General features: G+C 49.6%; 1 protein-coding gene across 3 annotated transcripts in view; it reads left to right on the top strand.

Moving 5' to 3' along the window:
• Window positions 1-2,056: 2,056 nt before the first annotated feature.
• Window positions 2,057-20,346, top strand: part of CAMKK1 (calcium/calmodulin dependent protein kinase kinase 1) — a 101,118-nt gene continuing 82,828 nt past the window's right edge. The window contains exon 1 of one of the 3 annotated variants that reach the window (XM_077188808.1): window positions 2,057-2,160. The gene's annotated coding sequence lies outside the window, so the exon portion shown is untranslated. Of the gene's footprint in view, window positions 2,161-2,749; window positions 2,945-4,940; window positions 5,044-20,346 lie in introns of those variants that run through there. The other 2 variants (XM_077188809.1, XM_077188812.1) reach the window with 2 other exon arrangements.

Raw genomic sequence — 20,346 nt, 5'->3', positions numbered from 1 at the left:
GGGTGTCTCTGCTGTGCTGTGACCATCACAGAATCATTGTGGTTGGAAAACACCTCTGAGATCAAGTCCAACCACAAACCCAACACTGACACTAAACCATGTGCCTAAGGGCAGCATCTACATGTTTTTGATTATCCTAAAATGCAGCAGGCTTTGCCATCCTCTCACTGGTTATGATGTTGGTGTTCACCTGCCCCAAGAGCCCCTCACTGCCCCAGTGCTTCCTGTTCATGGAAGATCTCTGCTGGGTTTTCTCTGTGATGAGCTGAAAACACAACCCTTTGTAGCTTTCTAACAGGGATCATTTCACTGAATGCAGCAACTTTTTAGCAGTCAAGATTTGAACCACATAACATTTCAATTCCAAGTGGTTTCGACTGAAACTTGGCAAAGAGAATGCACAAATATTTTAGATGGAAGTGAAAGGGTATTAGCCCTGAATAAACCTGTTCATCTGTAGAGAGTTGCTCAGCTGCCTGTGACCAGCTAGGGTGACAAAGCACATTTCTGCAGGAAAAGTAAGTCTTGGATGCACATAGCAAAAACCAGCAGGCTGTAGCTGGATACAATAAATATACCCACAGAATGAGTAAATGAAAATAATTATGCTCTTTGCTAGGCTTACAAGATGACTTTGCTGTTTTAATGCATAGTGCCTCTTAATTACATTTTGATACTTCTCTCAACACAGTTTCCACAGGGGAAGCTTTTTGGAGATGAAAAAATTGGTAGTAAACAGAAGATCCATTATTATATGTTATTTCGAGTTATGAAACCCATGGTAAGGAATTAATTTGTTTCCAAAGCAGAGGATTATTTGAGACTCATTGGAAGCAGGCACAGGCATTTCTATCTGCTTGTTGTCACAGCAGGAAGGAGCAGCAGTCTGCAGTGGGTTGAGTCAGGATGTGGATTTAATCCATTTAGCTCTCTGGCTAAATCCAAGATTTCTGGCGGGGACCTTGACTGTGACTGGAGTCACAGCAGAGCCCAGCGAGTCACTTGTCACAAAATCAACATCTTCAAGAATCCCACTGCAAACGCTTCCCTGCTGGGTGCAGTGGGAACCCCTGGACCCAGGGTACAGTCCACCACGAGTCAAGGTAAAAGAGAGTGGAGAGGGAAAAATAAAGCCAAAATATGAGCCAAACCAAGGAGGGCATCTGCTTGTAGGAATTCTTTGAAGAACAGCAGTGGGATCAGGTGGTGTGCAAGACTTGCAAGTTGCAGCAAGACTTGATCAAGTGTCTATGGTCAGGGTTGGGTGTTACTCTAGAGACAGAGCCTGGGTGAGGGGACACCCTTGTGCCGGGATGCTGGGTGAGGGGACACCCATGTCCGGGATCCTGGGTGAGGGCACACCCGTGTGACGGGATCCTGGGTGAGGGGACACCTGTGTGCCGGGATGCTGGGTGAGGGGACACCCTTGTGCCGGGATCCTGGGTAAGGGGACACCCATGTGCCAGCATCCTGGCTGAGGGGACACCCGTGTCCGGGGTCCTGGGTGAGGGGACACCCGTGTGTCCGGGGTCCTGGGCTCCTCACGCTGCCTCCCTCCGCCCGGGGCCGCCGGGCCCTCCGCTCCCACCACGGCAGTGCCACCGTCCCTGATCATACATATTATGGAGAATTTAGGGAGAATTTCTTCGCAGAAATTATGATTAGGCATTGGAAGGAGCTGCCCAGGGAGGTGGGGGAGTCATTTTCCCTGGACACGGCTCTCAGTGTTCTGTTCTGTCACAGGCTAGACGCGACGATCTCAGAGGTCTTTCCCAGCTTCACTGATTCTGATTAGCAAAAAGCCCCGTGTTTTCACCCAGCGCGTCTGGCTGGACACCACATGCCACCCAAAAAAGGGGTTTTTGGTTTGGTTTTTTTTCTTCTTCTTTTTTTTTTTTTTTTTTTTTTAGCCTTTTTGCCCCAAACCCCAGCGCCTCCTCGCCCCCTGACCCCCCCCTCTCCCCTCCATCTCCCTCACGGCCACACGCGCGCGCGCCCCGGGAGGCGCGGCCGCCCCCAGCCAATGGGCGGCGCGGGCGCGGGCGGGGCGGGGCGGGGCGCGGCGCGCGCCGGCCCCGCGCGGCCAATGCGGGGCGGGGCGGGCGGCGCGAACGGCGGCGCCGCGGGGCGGGCGGGACCCGGCGGGAGCGCCGAGCGCAGGTGAGCGACCCCCGGGACGGGGCCACCCCCGCGAACGGAGCCCCCCCGAGCTGCGAGCCCCGAGTGCCGCGCTGGGGGGACAGCCCGCGGAGACAGCCCACGGGCAGCGTCCCGGCGGCGGTGGAGGGGACGCGGGTGGGACGCGGTGGTCGGCGCGGGTGGACACGGGCGGCCGCTGCATCCCCCGGGCTGCGGGAGCCGCCGCCGCGGCGCGGCCGGGGATGCGCCCGGCAGCTGCAGCTCCGGAGGTGATGGTTTTACCGAGCTCAAAAATAAATGGGAAAAAATAAAATCCTTCCGAAAGCTGGGGTTTTGAACAGTGTGGGCAGTGCCAGCCATCTCTCGAGGTGGGCAGAGAAGAAGGTGAGAAGTGCGGTGAGCTCCGTGCAGGTTTGTCACGGCTTCCTAACCCTCCTTGCTGCCCTTGGGATCGGCCTGAGCTCCTCAGAGTTTGGGTTTTGTCGTGGGTGGGTGCCCTGGGCCGGGCCGTGCTGCCCCCCGGGCCGGGCCGGGCCGTGCTGTGCTGCCCCCCGGGCCGGGCCGTGCTGTGCTGCCCCCCGGGCCGGGCCGTGCCGTGCTGCCCCCCGGGCCGGGCCGTGCTGCCCCGGCCGTGTCTCGGAGCTCGCACCTGGCAGCCAGGCTGGGTGAGACGGGCTTATCTTCCTCTCTGCCTGCCTTGGCTCTGAGGGACAATAACCTGCAGCTCCCGATGGCCTGTGTGCTGTGAACAAGGAAAACTGCTGATCCTGCAATGGTACCACTTTCTTCAGCTGCTCTGATGAAGGTAAAATTACCGTTCTGTTGTAGTTGTAACTTAATGGAGAAGGTTTTGTTTAATAGGAAGCTGTTGCTTTTCTGTTTACAGTAGTCTGCAATTCCACATTAATCTTCCCATCATGTGTTAACTTCCTCCCTGTGAGGCATCTCTGGCAGCTTCAGTTTGTTCTGGAGTTTGACACGGGATGGCTTTGAAGTGTTGCTTTCCAAACTGGATAAGGCGAGCAGAGAGCTGCTATCTCAGTTGCTTGAAGAGAAGAACCAAAGCCAGCGTGCTGGGGCTGTGCTCCAGCATGTCCCGTGCGTGGTTTGCTGTGTGAGCCCTGTGCTTGGGCTGGAGTGCATGGTGTGAATGGGATTAAACTCCAGGCAGAGCAATAAAATTGCTTTCCTGGGCTTGCTCCCTTGGCTTTTGCCTGGAGAAGGTCAGATCTTAGCAACCAGGAGCGTAAGCACCGGGCTTTTATCATTCCAGCAAGGAGTTCAGGCATGTCATGGGTTGGTATGGGCTGAAGGCTGGGCTTTAAGTCACAGCAGGTGCCAGGCCACCAGGTCCCAACAGATTCCTTTCCTTCAGGGAAGCTGTGTTTGTTGGTGTGAATTTCCTTCTGTCTGGAGCTGTCTCCAGCTAATTCTCCAAGAGTTTGGGATGGCTCTTGTGAGTTGGAGTGGGGTATGTGTGAGTGCTCCCAGGACAGCTCCTGGCTCAGAGAAGGTGGGCAGAGCTGCCCATCCAGGTGCTCCTGGAGTGAACCTGCCAGGGCACCTCACCTGTCCTGGCATTGCTCAGAGCAATGAGTTTCCCCTTCACACAGCCAGAGGATGCTGTACTTCTGCCATGGCTTTCAAAGCCTGTGCTGCTGCTCTGTGCTCTCTAATTAATGTGCTCATTAAATTGATGCCTGATACAATTGTCCTTGCACTAGCTAGACTTTCAAGGCCCAGCTTTTCTTTTGCTGGGAAGGGGTTGTGGGATTTCCCTTCCCCTGCTGGGCTGTTGTGGGGTGGCTGCAGCAGAGGGGATGTCTGGAAGGATGGTGTTGCAGTGTGCTCTTTGCTGGAGCAAGAAGCACTATTTAGGCAGTGGTCATGACAAAAATTTCTGTGTTTTAGACCTTGGCTGGGTGTGAAGAGGTGGCACTGTGCTGTGTCACTGTGCTCAGCCAAGGCTCTGCTTGCAGAGTGGAGCATCTCTTTTTGCTGATATTTGTTCCCTGAGGTTGTTAAGACAGTGGTTAAGGTTAGCATGGTTGGAGAAAAGTGTCTGAAACCTTCTAAAGAGAACAGCTCCTAATAACTGATAAAGTGGAGAAGGATCCTGATCTGAAAGATGGTGTGGTGGGAAGGAGGCACAGTGATTTCCATCCGTGGGTGGGAGGGTGGCTGTTGGTTTGTGGTGGTGGGTGAGGTGTGAGTACATGTGTTCTAGCCCTTCAAAAACTGGGATGTTTCAGGCTCGTGTATTTGGACACAGGTGGTGACTTTATGGATTGAGTCCTTAATCACAGAAAAAGATTTTATAGACTGTGTCATTGGTGCTGAGGTGCAGTCAAGGACTGCAGAACTTGCAATTCTAACTTGCTTAGGAATTTGTAGCCTGGATTTGTTGGTCACTTCTTCTACTGCTTTAAGTTTTTAGAAAGATTTTCGTGTTTCATTGCACTCTTCAGTTATATTATATATTTTATATATTAGATATTCACTTTATTTTATCTTTTTGGCACAAGTGACATGGATATAAACAGAGGGAGAAGCACAAATGTCACACGTCAAGTCCCTGACACTGGAGAAATTTTGTTTGTTATTTTCAGGTGCTGGTGTCCCTGGATGGGGAAGTTCTCCTGAAAGTCCAAACCCTTTTGAGGACACAGCTTTTCTGTGGGCTGAGGCTGGCAGCTGAAAGGAAGGGCTGTCCCATGGCAGCTGGGAGCTTCACATCCCACAAAGCTGCTGCTTTAGGGAGTGGACCTGGCCCAGTGTAAACCCTTGTGTTTTATTTCTTGATGGCACCCAGTGCATGAGCTGAGTCATGCTTTGTGCATAAGGTGTGGTTTGTTGAGGACTTGTTTCTTTTGGGTTGCTGCCCTGGGAAGGCATTAGTTTTGGGTGAGTACTGCTGAAATAGTTGTAGTTTTTGCTAGAATCTGTGTGGGATTAATTTAGGCTGCTCGTGTCTGGGGTGATTTCAGTGTTTCTGCAGAGTGGTGGCTGTGAAATGTTGTGATGAATTCTTCAGTATTGTTCAGAGAATTGATGGTGAAGTTGTTAGCTATTTAACAGTGACTGCTCTAATTATTCTGGTGTGAGTGTAAACAGCAAGGCTGTGATGTGCTGGAGCAGCACTGGAATATGTGTCTTTCTGAGATGCAGACAAGCTTCTCCTTTCTCCTGTTCCTGGGCTGTAGTCTCTGTGTATGCCTTGGACAAGCAGAAAAGCCATACAAGTCCAGCTTTCCTTTCTGCTGCTCCTGGTGCCATGTGGCAACTGCTTCCCTGAGGGCAGTGGAGCCAAATTCTTGGCCTCACTTTTTCTGCTGCCTTGTGCAGTTGCCTGTCTCCAGTGGTTTGCACTCACTCACTCACAGCAGTGTAAGTGAGGACTGTCCTTTTTAGAGCTGGGGTGTTGGTGAGAATCCCTGCTGCAGAGCAGAGGGGCCTGCATTGAGCACAGAGCTGTGTGCCAAGGTGGAAGAGAGCAGATCCCTGTAGCCTGCAGCTCCTGTGCAGCATCCCATGAATATTTCTGGGGTGTGCTGGTTGTTTTTCTCAGCCAAGTGGCATGTGATTTTGTGACCTTGTGAGGACAGAGCATTGAGTGCTGGGGAAACCCAGGCTAAGCAGCACTTTCTGAGGATGTGTTAGTGTTGTATTTGTGACTGGTTGGGATGGAGGTGAATCAGTGGTCCCAAGGGATGTGAGATCATCCTGCCCTGCTGGCCTGGGCTGTGGTGCCTGTGTGTGGCAGTTCAGAGCTGTGCTGGAGCCCTGCTCCCAGTCAGGTGCTGCTGCTCTCCTCCTGCTGTTCCTCAGCTCTGCCTCTGCTGCAGAGATTGGTCACAATTCTGTCTTGCAGTCCTGGCAGTGCAGCAGAGCTTGGACCACCCACTCCATGGCTTGTCTTGGTTTTGCTTTGCTTTTGCAGGGTGTATTTATTAACTCCAAGACTGTTTTGCTGTCATGAGACTATTGTGGGTGCTTGTCTCTTCTTCCCTCTCCCACTCCCATCAGTAGTTCAGATTTCCATTCTACAGAACAGAAGTGAGTCCTAAACCCCCAAAAGAGGTGCTGAGGATGGATTTGCTGTACACAAATAACATGGGCACAGCCCTCTGAAGCCCATGGTTGGCGGCTGTCACATCTACAGTAGATAAAGCTGAAAGAATTGGGCAGCAGTAGCAAAAAAACCGAGCCAGCACAGCTTTGCAGAGCAGTGTGTGCATGTGTGTACCTACCTGAGTCTGGCTCTAATTATCACAGCTCCCCTGCTGTCCTGCTGATGAGTCCAGCCCTGTCAAAGTTACTCTCAACTACCTCCTGCCTTTGTGCTTCCTCACCATGGTACTGGCAGCATGCAGGCATTGCCAGAGCTTTTCTCCTGCCCCTGCACCTCCTCACGTGCTGGATGCTGCTGGTGGCCTCTGTGTGCTCTGCTGCTCTAATGTGGTCTCTCAGAGAGAATTTGGGATGCTCAAAGGGACCCCTGCCTAGAGGAGGGTCTGTAGCTGTTGCTTCATGCTGGGTATCTGCTACCAGCCCCTCCCTCTCCCTCATTCCAGCCCAGCCCATGGAGTCCTGACTGTTTGTGGACAAGGAGTTGAAAGATGTGTGAGCTCATTAGGAGCCTGGCAGGGATGTGATCTGAGCATGAACCACAGGTCCTCTGGGGAAGGAGGCTTCTTCCTGCAGTGTGTGAGCAGTGACTGATGGTAGCATGAAAGAAAAAGGATGAATTTGCCTCTCAATGAGTTGAGTGCTGCCTTGGAGAAGCGTGTTCTGTTGCTTCAGAGCTTCCTCCCCTGTCCTTTGTCAGTGCTTAGAGGTCAGTGTGGAAAACTGGGAGGGAAGGAGAGATGTAAGAGCCTGAATGAGAGGTGTGGGACTCCAGGCAGCTCTTCAAAATGCAGTTTATTACATCCAAGATATTACAGCAGTCCAGGGTTGTGGGTGACAGAGCTGTGCCCACAGCTGTCAGCTCCAGCTGCAGGCAGGCCCTGAGACCCTCAGTTTAGGTTACATTGCATTATAGACTTTGGGTTTGGTTACAATGCATTATAGACTTTTCTTTTGGTTACATTGCATTATAGACTTTTCTTTGCTGAGCATCTTAATGCAGTAGAACCAATCTGTACCTTTACTATTATCTACAGCCTATCATAACTACTGTAATCACCATATTCATGTTACTGTTCTCCAATCACTAAAAGTTGGTACATTACAGTTTAAGCTAGAAGTTGTGTTTCAGTTTTCTTGCAGTGGAAAATTCTGAGATCTTTTTTTCTACTTGCCACATTTGCTGTTTTGTTTGCCTGTGCTCTCTTTCTGCTTGGTAAAAACATCTTCTTGTTTGGGGTGGGTTTATCCTTTGCTCTAAGCCATAAAAACCCTTCTAACTAACACACCCTTTGCCTCCTTGGTTATCCAGCAAGACTGGCTCAGCAATTCTTTTCTTCTATATCAAAACTTGCTTTCATTCCTATTTTTCTATTCCTTCATCAGATTCTACATTGAAAAATCTTTTTGCTAAGCATACGTATCTGTGAGACCTTCCTGTCAAACTTTCATCCTTCCCAACAGAGAGAGAACTGGGTTTGGATACTGGTGATGTATAGAAGGTGGTAACCCTATGTCAAAGAAATCAAGGTACTTGAAAGGCAGGAGGACCTGGGGCAGTGTTCCTATGACAAATTATTACAGTACACATGTGGAAGCCAACCACTTAAATGAGTCAAATCTCTATTTTGACACTTCCTAACACCTGGTTTGGAAATGCTGTCTGGGTAGTGCTGTTCTGGGATATTGTTTGCGCTGGAACCATGGGTTTGGGTCTGCTTGCTAATGGTGTGCCTGCTTCAAGTGCAGTATGAGGACAGGAAAGTCATCTGCTGACCTCTCACTGATGAGTGCTTTGATGCTGAAATCTGGGTTGACCTTTCTGTGGCTGCCAGGCAGCTTGACTGACAAAGGTTAATGCTATCTGAGGCTAGCAGGCAGAGTGTAAAACAGACCTGAGATGAGTCCTTTAGCCCTTCCCTGTCAGCACCTCACCCCAAGGCTGACAGATGGGGCTGGGAAAGTGGAGGATGTCCAAGTGCAGGTTGTTAGGGCAGTCCTTATTGAGTGCAGGGGGAACAGGGATGTGTCCCCTCAGGGCTGGGGTATGGGGCATGACCAGGATGTGAATTGTTATAGCAGTGAGAACAAGGGCCTCTGGCTCAGCTTGTCCTGTGGTGGTAGTGGACATGAATTTCAGTGTTCTCAGCTGTGTTGTTAATGTGCACACCCAGGTTAGAGAGATCAGGCATCTCTTCCAGGGTGCTGTGTCCTTTCTCATGCAGTTTGATGTGAGCAGTGCTTGTAATTTGCCTTAAAGAGTGGTGGAAAGGCATGCTTTATTCATAGCAATTGCTGGGAGTCCATTCCTTAATGCCAGATAGATTGATTTAAGTCTGAATGCAGAATGGAACTGGTATTTTTGGCTAATTTTCAGAATTTGCTGTTTCCAAGGAGCTGAAAAGTGTCTGTACTCCACCTGAGTGCTACTGGACCTGTCTTCCATGCAGTATGACTATCAGAGATGCAAGAGGACAATATGAGATTGTCCCACCTGTGGGAACTGATTCTTCTGTGGCACATCCTCTGAGCCACCAAAGGAATGAAAGAGCAAAACCAGTACAGCTTTCCTTGTGCTCACCCAAACATCTGCCTGCTTGCCTTATTGTTTATTGTGCTAAGAGCATGAACCTCCCAGCAGGGACAGCATTTTCTCTGTGCAGCATCAGGCCCAGGTGATAACACTGAAGTGCCACAGTAATGGCAAATAAGCCTCCAGATCTGAATCAAAAAATGGCACTGCCATTTGCTCTGAGGATGCACAGGGCATTCTGTGTTACTTAAAGAGATGTCTTCTGTTGGACTCCAAAAACTGGGCTGCCTTTGGTTCAGTGCCTGCCCAGAATCCCAGGGGAAGCCCCCTCCCCTCATCCCTGGCTCTCCCTTGCTTGCTCCATGCCCTGGTGCACCAGCCTCCTGCTGATGCCATGGCTGCAGTGCCAAGGCATTTCTGAGGTTTTGCTGTGAGGTGGATAAAACCACCTGGATTCACTGAGGATGTTTTGTGGTTACTGCAAAGTGCTGAGAGTCTCGTTCCACTCCGGCCTTGTGGAGGAAATGAAACCCAGAGTCTTTAATATTCCATGCTCTTTAGGTATGAATAAATTTTTCCTTGCCCTGAAACCTTCTCCTGCTGTGAAATCCATTCCAATCTTTTGTCTAAGACAATCAATCTCCTTCCTTTCCTCTCTCCTCCCATGCCCCAGCTTTTATTAACCTAGAAATGTGCTGACATTTCACCATCAAACTGGTTAGGGAGCTCTGCAGAGTATTTTTGCAAGTTGTCAGTGTAGCTGCCTGCTAAAGAAGGGGAAGGTGGCTCAGAGTTGCTCATCTCCAGGGGAATTTGGTTTTCCTAGCTGATGGCTTTCTGAAAAAGTGTCTGACAGCCCTGTCCATGTCTTGGTCTATCTGTTCCCCTCCAAAGGAAGGGCATCATTGTGTTTCAATACATTTATTTTGGCAGTGCTGTAGCAATCCCAGTCCCACCATGCAGGTGGACTGACTGGAGCCTGTCTGGAGCTGTCCCTTCCACTGTCATCTCCCGTGGATCACCCAGTGCCTCTGCAGTTGTTGTTCTGATTTCTTGGCAAGAAGCCTGTGCCTCACACTGAACCCTCCCTGCTCCACTGCCCAGGAGGCTGAGCTGTCCCCAGAGGAGTTGTTTAGTTCTGCAGGAAGCTGGGTTGGTGGCAGGTGGCTCCTGAGTGAGGCCCCTGGAGCAGGTGCAGGTGGCTGCACTGCTTGGGATGGACTGAGCTGAAGCTTGTTTGGACCTGGCAGCTGATACCTTGAAGCAAACTCATCCCAGCCACTCCTTATTTGCTGACATTGAGAAACACCATTTCCAGCAGCAGCTTGGCTATTCCAGAGTCCTTGATCTCCTCTGAACCTCTCTGTGGCCCTGGCATTTCCCAAGCTGGTAGTTGGCAAGTTTGAGGCAAACACAATCAGCTCTCCTGATGTCTTCCAACCTAGCAGTGCCTGGCTCTTGCTGCCCTGCCCCATCCCCTGGCTGGAGAGATTCACCAGAGCCAGAGGATTTGGGGGGATCTGCTGAGCAGCTCCTGGAGGCAGGCAGGAAGCCAAGAGCTGGAGCACAAGAGCTGCTGAGCTGGAGGGGGTGGGAAAGCCTGTCCAGAAGGGACTCTGAAGGTCCTCTGAGGTCACTGTTAAATGTGAACAGCCACAGCATCACACAGTTGGGAACTGACTTGCAAAACCTGGAGCCTTAAAGGTTGTGGCAGGGAAAGGAATAAAACACCCCTGTGTTGTGCCCTTGGGAGCCCACATGCTCCTTGCCTTGCTCCTGTGCACAGCTGGGAGCCCTGCTGGCTGGCACTGGCACCAGCTGAAGCTGCTCAAGGACTGAGAGGAGCAAAGCAGTTCCTTTACTTTGGAAGCTGCAATGGGAACAGCTCCTGGGCACTGGGGAGGGTGGTGCTGATGCTGATGAAAGCAGATTCCTGCATTAATACCAGATGGAATGCAGCTGCTCCTTCCTGTGAGAAGCTGGAGGCCTTTGGGTTCCCCACACCTCTCACAGGTGCTGGGAAGCAGCTGCTCCTTGCATGGTGCCAGGCAGGTCCCACATCCAGCTCTGCAGTGTGTCAAACCAAACATGCTCTGCTGATTGGGCTGGGCAGAGTCTTCTGTCAAATTATTTGTTCTGGCTGCAATTTTGTCTGCTTTGGAAACTTGTCATTTTCTAGTCTTTGGAGACCACCTCCCAGAAAGCATGGAAATTGTGAGTATTTAGACATATAATAATGATGTAATTAAAACCTTTAATTTTATTTTTCTTGTTTGAGTGTAATTCCTTTGATTTAAAGGGTGGTAGTAGCTAATTGGATTCTGGGCCAGACTTGCACAGGCAGTCAGGGGGGAGGGACTGCAAATGAGTCTAGCCAGGAAATTGCACATTTAAATATAGTTCTTGGTAGGGTCAGCAAAACACCCAAGGGACAAATTAGGAGTAAAATTTCTACTGTAATGTGTTCATTTTGCTGCAGGCACAATCGTAAGGAAAACAAGGAGGCTTGGGAGTGAGAGGAGCAAATTTCAGGTAGATTCTCTTCTGTAGTGCATTTGTGTGTTGCTGCAGGTCTCTCATAGGCAGGTGCATCCTTCTCCTGCCTCTGGGCTGTCTGGCACATTGGCTGATCCCAAGAAGAAACCACTGAAGGGATTTTTGGGTTTGTGGGTGTTAGTGGCTTCAGTGGAGGATGGAAATCTGTAGTTTACATAATGCTGTGGGGCTGCTACTGCTGTTACCAGCTTTGGCAGAGATCACCTGGATCACACTGTGGGAGGGAGATGGGACCAGCTAGCGCCTCACTGCATTCCTTAATGGGTTAATGGGGACAGCTTTCCCTGGGGGGCTGCTGCCTTCTGCCTGCCTGGGATGGGGCATCTGAACAGGCTTTCAGGAATGTGACTGGGCTCTGTGGCAGGAGATGGATTCAGCCTGAAAAAAAAAAATAAATCAGGGAATTGAAGCACTGTGATGGTGTTTGCAGGGGGTCTCAGGATGAGGGAAGAGATGAGGATCTGACTCCATGTTTCAGAAGGCTGATTTATTATTTTATTATATATATTCTATTAAAACTATACTAAAAGAATAGAAGAAAGGAATTCATCAGAAGGCTGGCTAAGAATAGAAAAAGAAAGAATGATAACAAAGGCTTGTGTCTGGGACAGAGAGTCCGAGCCAGTTGGGCTGTGATTGGCCATTAATTAGAAACAACCACATGAGGCCAATCCCAGATGCACCTGTTGCATCCACAGTAGCAGATAACCGTTGGTTACATTTTGTTCCTGAGGCCTCTCAGCTTCTCAGGAGAAAAAATCCTAAGGAAGGGATTTTTCATAAAACATGTCTGTGACAAAGCACTGGGATTTTCCCTTTGGAAATCTGCAGCCTTGTGGTTTTCCTGTTGGGACCTGTGGCCCTTTCACAGATGGACAAGGTCATTGTCCCTGCTGGGGACGTGTGTGAGGAGTGAGCAGCCAAAACCCGGGGTGCAGGACATGGAGCACATCTGGAGTAACCCCTGGCTGAGAGTCAGCACTGCTCTCAAGTTTGACTAACAACATTATGCTTATTTCTTGATAGAGGCATGGCTCAGACCATGTGCAGCAGAGCTCACCTAGTCCCTGGTGGCACTTGGGAACAGTCTGAGTTAGTCCTTGGCAATTGTAATTTCCCTTGAAGGATAAGTTAAAGAAATGTTGCTGGTGATGGGAGATGCAGAAGGGCAGCCTGGTTTATGTTTCCCAGGACCTCAGACCAGCTCTTGGTGCTTCCCCTTTCATTTTGACTGTGTCCCCAGGGGAAGGCCACGTGCTCAGGGAGGGAGGCAGAGCTTGTTGGGAATGAAGCCTGATCCCACATCCCTGCCCTCTCTGTTCCCTCTAGCTGAGCAAGATTCCACAAAACCTGGGGATCATCCCATCTCACTTGCAGTATATCCACTGGAGGGAGAGCTGCCTCACAGGTCTGCAGGTGTGACCAGCTGCATTGTGCATCACTTGTTCTATATTTTCTAATTAAATTGTTATTAGTTATTTTCTCTTTGTATCCTATTAACCTGTTTTTATCTCAACCCACAAATTTTACTTTTTTTTCCCCTCAGTTCTCTCCCCCATTCCTGGAGAGGGATCTGTGAGCAAGCAGCTGTTTGGTGTTTACCTGCCTGCCAAGTTAAACTACAACATTTAAGCTCTATTTTTAAGGCCTGCTTTGATTCTAAGCTCTTTGAGGCAAAGCTTGCCTTTCTTAAAGCATTAAGCACAGTGGGGCAGTGAGCTCTCTATTAATTGATGCTGTTGCCAGGCTATTGAAAAGTTGTAATAATGTGGCCAAATTTTCAAGTGTGGTCTAGGCTTTCTGCCTGGATGTCAGAAAGGGAGAGCTAATTAGAGTATGAACCAAGGAGAGCAGGCTGGCTGGAAGGAAATGTCATTAAGGTTCTCCTCAGGTGCCAGGTCAGCCCATGTCAAATCACAGCTGCCTCAACCTCTAAGTTTCTTCCTCCTTCCCTTAAATTACTTCCAAGTGATTTCTTGCAAGTGTAACCACCTTTTATAACAAGAGAATGAAAACTGGCTGTTTTCTTTAAATACAAACAATAGAGGCTGGGCTGGGGTTGCAGAAGCAAATAGAAGAGATCATTTTCTAACCTGGGCATTTCCTGCTGACCCTGGGCTGTGGTCATGGGTGTGTGTGGTTTATCCTCTCCCTGTGGAATTGGTGTTGGGATGCCTGTTTGTGTGGCAGGTGTGGTACAAATTGTGTTTCCTGAGCAGTGCTTGTCATGCTGCAGAGCTCAATTGCCCAGAGAGCTGTGGAGACTGAGAAAATAGCTTCAGATGGGTTGTAGACAAATTCAGATGTTCTGTCAGGGCTCCCTGAGTGACTGCTTGGAGCCAGGAGGTGCTGTCAGGAGGCCAAACTCTAAACTTTTCCTCATTATCATGACTATTTTTAAGCTCTTTATTTTCTGCAGCAGCACTCCTCCCAACATCCACTGCTGGCCACTGTTAGAGACAGAAATCAGGGCAGGGTGGATATGTGGCTTGACTCAGTGTGGCTTTTCCTATAAATGATCTGCTGGCTTGTTTTCTATAAGCTCTTGACCTCCAGCTCAGACTTGGTGCTGGTTCAGGAGGGAACAGCAGTCACAGTTCCATAATGCACATGTGGGGAAAGTTTCACCTCTTGCATCTCCCTCTCAGCATGGAAGGTCTTGGTGTCAGCTAGAGCTGGGTAGGACAAGAACCATGTAAATCAGAGCTTTCTGTAAAAAAATTAATTTATTTAATCTGTTTTCCTTCTGAAATGAGACCTGTGTGAAGCTCAAGCTGTGCCTCCTTGTCTGTCAGTCCTGTCTCTCACTCTGCAATCCATCAGCTTCTGGAGCCTTTGTCCTCCTGGACTCAAGTGTCTTGCAGTGATTAGGGCTGCAAGGATTTGTTACAAATTTTCAAGGAAAGGGGTGTCCAGGTAGAGGGGGAAGATGTTGTGGGGAGGGAAAAGTGAGGGGCTCCAGTCATTACTTCTGCTCATACAGGACAAGGTGGCTTTTGCTGCTTCTCTCACCTTCAGTCTCATTCCTGCCATCCTTCTGGTGCCATTCTTTCCCTTTTCCTGCCCTTGATGCTTGGTTCTGGAGAATCCTTGTCCTGTGACCACATCTGAGGGTCAGCAGGGACTGCTCTGACTCAGGGCTGGGCTGCTGGGAGACCACTGCTGACCAAAATTTGGGTTATTTGGAGAAGCAATGGACAGTGATGGTGGGGTGTGTAAACATCAAGCCTCAGAGCTACTGCAGGTTCTCTGTGGTGGAGCAGAGAGCCTGGGGACACCTTGGAGGTCCAGGATGCAGGGAGGTTGCCTGACCACAAATTGTACAGAAACCTGACCCCTAAGAGAGCTTAGAACCCTTCACTGCACTGCCAGCAAGGCTCACTTGGCTCACTCACATGATGCCACATGGCCAAGCCATTGCTGCACTGATAGAGCTGGTGTCACTTTAGGATGATACTAGCTCTGATCCTCTAGGATGATCCACCTTGGACTGCCATCCTGAGCTTTCTGAGACTGTTTTTCCCTTTAAAACTTCACCTGGGAGCTTCCACAGGACACAGAATTTGTAGTTCTCTCTTTAATACTTCGTCTTCCTGCAGTGTTGAGCCCTCTTGCCCAGAGGGAGGAAGATGCTATGGTTTGAGGTCAGGGTGAGCTGAAGAGTGTCAGGTTAAGCACAAATTTATATCATTAAAGGAGCTGGTGGGATGTTTGCGTGTGGGTAAGGAGTGGGCAAACTCAGTCCAGCTCAAGTGCTGGCTAATAAAGAGTCTAGTACAGAAAATAAAGTCCTCAGAGGAGATTTAATAACTGGGGAGAATAATTGTAAACTACTTCAGAATATTAACCAAGGGCTGAATGCATCCAATTAGCTTAATGAAGCTGGGTGGTTGGGTTCTTTTTTAATCAAACAGATGGGCAAAACATTATGCACAAAAAAAATGAGATCTGAATACAATGAACACATTTAATTAACAAATAAAAGACAGAGAAAGGATTTGTTTTTCAACTTGAGAAGTGAAAGCTTCTACTGCACCACATACTCAAAAAAGAACCTTAAATGTCACGGTGTCTTGAAAGCCTCAGATACTTAGAATTTTTATTTGCAACAACTTGGGTGTTTGAGATGGGGGGGTCAGCCTGGGGCTGGCTGCACCTGCAGGCAGGTGAGTGGGTGTGGAGGCAGAGCTGCATCACCAGTCCCACTGTGCTGCAGAGCCAGCAGCAATCCCTGGCTGCTGCTGGGGGCTGTGCCCAAGGGCAGGCTCAGCAGCAGCAGCTTCAGCTCTGCTCCAAAAGCTTTCCCTGCATGCCAGTGCTCACCTCTGTTCTGCAGAAGGAGGAGCCCAGGGCTCCTGGTTTAATCAGGTATGAGGTCAGTGTCCTGGGTGTCCTGAGTGTTTCCCTGCTGGTCTCTGCTGTGCCCTCGGGTGTGGAGCTGCTGCTGCTGGCCCCAGTCTGGGAGATCAGTTCCCACCAGGTCTCACTGTCCTTGCTGCACCATTCCTGCTATTCCCAGCACAGACAAACTCTTCTCCTGCCTGTCTGACAAGTTTTACTGGGCCACAGGAACCTGGTGCAAATCAATGCCTCCCCTCTCCAGACAGGAGACTCCTCTCCATGCAGACCTGCAGTGCTTATGTAAGTGTGAAATACAGAGCTGTAATATCAGTCTTGCCAAGGCTGGGAGTGTTTGCTCTAGCCTAATAAGCTGAACAAGCCATTTTGATATTAAGCCTATAATAATAACACCTTGTAGCTAAAGAGTGTGTTTTTCCCCATTGGTGGATTACTCAGCCCTTTTCTTTTGAGGCAGTGTTGAACAAAAGCAGAGACTTTCCCAGACTATGTTTAATTAAACACAGCTCAGAGATCTCTTCATTTCAGTGCTCTGCAGTCTCATGTGCAGGGCAGCTGCAAATGGAACTTGTGCTCTGCCAGTGCATGGGCTGGGCAGGTCACTGTCTCCTGCCCAGATGTGCCTGTCCAGATGTGCCCAGTGGTCGGGAAATCCCAGAATTGCTCCCAGTTGTGGGGACCCACAGGCTCCAGCTGCTTTTGAAGCTGAGCAGGGGCTTGCTCTGAGCTGTGCAGCCCAAGCAAGTGGCAGCTCAGCCAACATGCAACTCAGATTTGGGGTCCTAATTTCTACCTGCTCCCTTTTTTGGTTGCTTCTGTGGCTTTGGGAGCATTTTGAGTGCAATGGCCTGGTTATCAACAATCACATACAGAGTGAAGGCTTTAATTTGAAGGCTCCTCATTTCTGCCTTAGGAATTACCCAGGAGCAGATGGTGATATGCTCTGGTTTTGCTTATTCTTGCAGATTATTTGCCAGATAATTTTTCTGACTAATCCTTTGGCCCATAGACTGTTTATAAACCTGGAGTCAGGTTTCGGCTAAAAGCACTTGTGTTTGCAAATTTTAAAATCTGTTCCTGTGCTGGCTTGCTGGTGTCACTGTGAACAGGAGTGGCAAATGCCCTCTGCACCATGGCAGAGAGGCAGCTCCTAAAGAGGAGCCTCCTTCCCAGTGACAGGATGAAAAGAACCACGTTCATGCCTTGTTTGGGGCTTATTTTATTTTAACCTGAAGTCCTAACCCCAGCATCAGTGCTGTCACACAGATTGACCTCCCCTGAGGTCACATTGCTGGTTCAGATGGTGTGGAACTTCTGCTGCCACAGAGTTTGTGTCCTGTGCAGGTGATGCTGCATAACCTGTGCACAGCAGAATTTGGGGGATTTGCCTGTATATGGCTGGGCAGGACACTGATACCAGTAGTGGTGGGGGCACTGCAGCCACTGGCACAGCTCTCCCTGAAAAGTGCTGAAAGGCTGTGGTATTATTGTTATTGTTATTATTATTGTTATTATTGTTATTATTGTTATTATTATTGTATTGGCGGTTGTGATTATATTATTATCAATATTGTTGTTATTGTTATTACTATTGTTGTTATTGTTTCCCCCTCATCTCTTACCACCTCTACCTTTTAAAAAAATCAGTCCCTTGGATGTCTCTGGAGAGCTGGCAGTGGTAACTGCCTGACTGATTTATTCTGGTGTTTTAACATTTACTGGATTTACATAACAGCCAAACAATCTGTTTCAGGAGTTTAATATAAACCCAGCTCTAGTGAGTCACATCCATGTTAGCAGCAATGCAAAGAGAGGCAGCTGGGGGAGTGAGGAGGTGACTTTTTCTGGGATTCTGCATGAGAATATATTTCAGGAATGGCTGCCTGAAATATCTCTGACACCTCATAGCTGAGTGATGCTGCCAGTTCTCCTCTGCCATCAGGGATTTGTTCTTAAACTTTCAAAGAGCAGAGGGTGCATCACATCAGGGTTTCCATTGCTGCTCCCCCCTGGGTCTGGGGGCTTTTCCAGAGCCCCCCAGCCCCTGGTGTGTAAAATACCTTTACATGTATCTTCATGCTTGGAGGAGGGAGCTGTGGGAGCAGCAAGATGAGGCCTGTGGGGATTTGCTCTTTGCTTTTTTGAGTTCAAAACCATTTGTTTGTGCCTTTGTGGAGCTGCTCCCCAAGAGGTGCAGATCAGCACAGCAGCAAATGGGGTACAGAAGTGTGCCAGCATTTCCACCTGGGCTCTGCTGACCCATGGGCCAGTTCTGGGGACAGTCTGAGCTGGCCCTGTGCCCTTGGGCAGTCCCAGCAAAATGTTGGAGCTGTTGGGGAATCCCTGCAGGGCCTCCCCTGGCAGAGCCAGGTGAGCAGGGCTTGTTCCTTGGGCACAGCAGGAATGAGAGCCATCAGCACAGTTAACAGCAGGGGCTTCCCAAAGCCTGGTGTGTAACCTCAGGCTCTTTCCAAGCACTGTAACTTTGGGATTCCCTCCAAGGGGAGTTTTCTCCTACAATTGCATGAACACAGCAAATCTGCTATGGGCAGCCTGTCCCCTCCTGCTCCAGAGGCTCTGCCACCTCTCTGCTGCTGGGGTTCTGATGTGGTTGAGGAATGTGGGTCTCCAGATTGAGTTTTCACTTTTGCAAATCCCAAGCAAGACCCAGCTGGGTTTGAGCAGCCTGGTGTGTGCTGCTGCCTGGGTTTGAGGTCGGCTGTTCAGCTAAGCAAGTGCTTCTCTTGCTGCTTATTTGAATTCTTGTCTTCAGAATGGAAAATAAATGCTGGCTGATGAGATCTATTACAGCACTAATTTTAGAGTATGCCAAACAGTAGGAAATTGTTTTCAATCTTCACTCTCATTTCTCCTTTATTTCACCCTTCCATTTGTGAAAATTGCTTTTGTCATTCTTCTAAGTGCCCAGTGATGTCCTGCTCACTGATATCTTCAGGCATTCTCCTTCCAGCCCAGTTTTCTGACATTTCTTTGTTCACCCACTTGACATTGCAGCTCTCTCCAGGGTTCAGGCAGCAGTGTTGGCACGATGCAGGCACTGAGTGCTCAGCCAGCTGGGGTGTGAGATGCCAGCAGAGCCCCCTGTGAGCTGGGGGAGCAGGGGAGGCAGCACCACAGTGGAATTTCTTATCCTTGAGTGCCCAGGGCTTTGTAAGTCTTCCCAGCCCCACCCCAGCCTGCTTTCTCGATGAGCAAGAGGGAAAATATGAATTTCCCTTCTCTTCTGGTGAAGAGTTTAAGAAGCAGTCCCAAAGCTTCAGTGTTTGTCCTTGGCATTAATGAATACCTGAGCCATTGCTCAAGAGGTTGGAGCAGGCAGCAAGTTAGGAATCAAAACGTTTCATCAGTGCCAGAGGGAGCAGTGGTTCACAAAGTCTGGATTTTTAGGACATGATTCCTCCTCACAGATGGAAGGTCTCACTGGTTTGAGAAGAGCTTGGGTGGTGGTCTGCTCTGAAGCCTCCAAGGTGACTGCAGACACCAGTCCCTCCCTTAGCCCTGCTCCTGGCTCACTGCAGTGCTTAGCAGAGCCTCACTGAGCTCCACATTAAAGCTGGTGGCACAAGTCCAGTGGTTTCACCCTGTGGACTTTGCAGAGGCTCTCTGGAATACATTTCATGGTTTTGGCAGCCACGTGTCCCTGACAGCAGCTGCTGTGACCATCAGCACAGAGACTTGGTGCCTGCCCTGGAGGGCTTTGAAAATCTTCTCTCTCCTGCTCCTGGCTCCCTCACCCCTCCTGCTCCTTCACCTTCCTGTCATCCCTTGGCTGGCAGCTGACAGTGGCTTTATCCCTCAGAAAGAGCTGTCTCTTGCCCTTTCTTGTGCTGGAGAGGGGTAAAAAGCTCCCTGCTCCTACCAATTACCATTCCACGCCTGTCCCGGGTGTGCTCCAAGCCCTGCAGCTGCTCAAGGTGTCAGTCCCCAGGAATTCAGTGGTGAATGTCTTCACAGTCTTTGTGAACACAGCTGAGATTAAACCCTTTACTGAACTAAATGTGGTAACAGCTAATCCCCTGGAGACAGTCACCTGGGCCCTGCACAGTAAAAGAGGCTTTGCTGCTCTGGTTAACTGCCCTGGCAAGAACATTACCTCCTGGTTCTTTTTGGAAATGAAAAGCACCTCTCCAGGAGAGCTGAAGGGATTAGGTACCAGCTGGAATATAAAGGTAGGGTTTTTTCACCTTCCTGATAAATTTGTAGCTTACAAGTCAGGTCAGCCCTGGTGGGATGGGTGATTTTGGCTGAGTGTCCCTGGGATGGGTGGAGAGGGGACTGAGGCTGGTGTGGGAGGATGGTGGGGGTGAGCAGCTCTTGGTGCTGACTGCCTGTCCTGGGGTGTCTGCAGGGCTCTGGGGCTCACTATCATGAATTAAGCCCTGTCAAACTGGCCAGCCCTCCACAAAGGGCTGAAGCTCATTTAAACCTTGCTAAGAGCCAAATGACACTAACCTTTTCCAGCCACTTAAGGCAAATGCCAAAGGCTGTGGAGAGCATTCCCGATTTCTTCACAACCCTGGTTTTCATTACTGGGGGGAGATCTGCACTGATTTCTTGATTATTACTTTTTAACACAACACTTTGTTTCCAAAGCCTAATGTAGCAATTCT

This window comes from Agelaius phoeniceus, chromosome 20 (assembly GCF_051311805.1).
Source record: "Agelaius phoeniceus isolate bAgePho1 chromosome 20, bAgePho1.hap1, whole genome shotgun sequence".
In the NCBI taxonomy this organism is placed as follows: Eukaryota; Metazoa; Chordata; class Aves; order Passeriformes; family Icteridae; genus Agelaius; species Agelaius phoeniceus.
This window is presented reverse-complemented; position numbering and strand designations above follow the sequence as displayed.